Source organism: Etheostoma spectabile, chromosome 11 (genome assembly GCF_008692095.1).
Source record: "Etheostoma spectabile isolate EspeVRDwgs_2016 chromosome 11, UIUC_Espe_1.0, whole genome shotgun sequence".
NCBI classification, from domain to species: domain Eukaryota; kingdom Metazoa; phylum Chordata; class Actinopteri; order Perciformes; family Percidae; genus Etheostoma; species Etheostoma spectabile.
Genome location: NC_045743.1, coordinates 19,817,539 through 19,817,911, shown reverse-complemented (window position 1 = coordinate 19,817,911; position 373 = coordinate 19,817,539). Strand labels below are relative to the sequence as shown.

The window sequence follows — 373 nt, the reverse complement described above, 5'->3', positions numbered from 1 at the left end:
CAGACCCGAAATTGGAATGAAAGAAAGAAAACACTGACCACACGCAGCCGATAGTCGCACACCCTCCACGCACAGGCTCAAGACAGCAAGAGCCAGTGCTGCTCAGAGATGTTTTAGAAAGCCGTATTTTACGATGCTAAAATCACTGAGCCCCTAATGAGAACAGCTCTAGGTCTAGTGTCTTCGTTTTAAGATTTACAAAAGTAAAAACATTACTTGTTTTGGAGGTAAAGACGCTTCTGAGCTGAAAAGGTAACCTACTGTTGCTATACTATATGTAAATAAATAATTTTATTCTGTATGGAAATGCTTTTCTTCTTTCTTTTTTTGCGCTACTGGATCACAAATGTTCTCTTAACATAGATTCCTACGC

General features: G+C 39.4%; 1 long non-coding RNA gene across 1 annotated transcript in view; it reads left to right on the top strand.

The window, feature by feature from the left end:
- Window positions 1–373, top strand: part of LOC116697573 (uncharacterized) — a 2,604-nt gene that overhangs the window by 2,131 nt on the left and 100 nt on the right. Inside the window, exon 3 of the long non-coding RNA XR_004334012.1 lies at window positions 364–373. This exon is cut by the window's right edge and continues 100 nt beyond it. This is a non-coding gene — a long non-coding RNA (uncharacterized LOC116697573). The remainder of the gene's footprint in view (window positions 1–363) is intronic.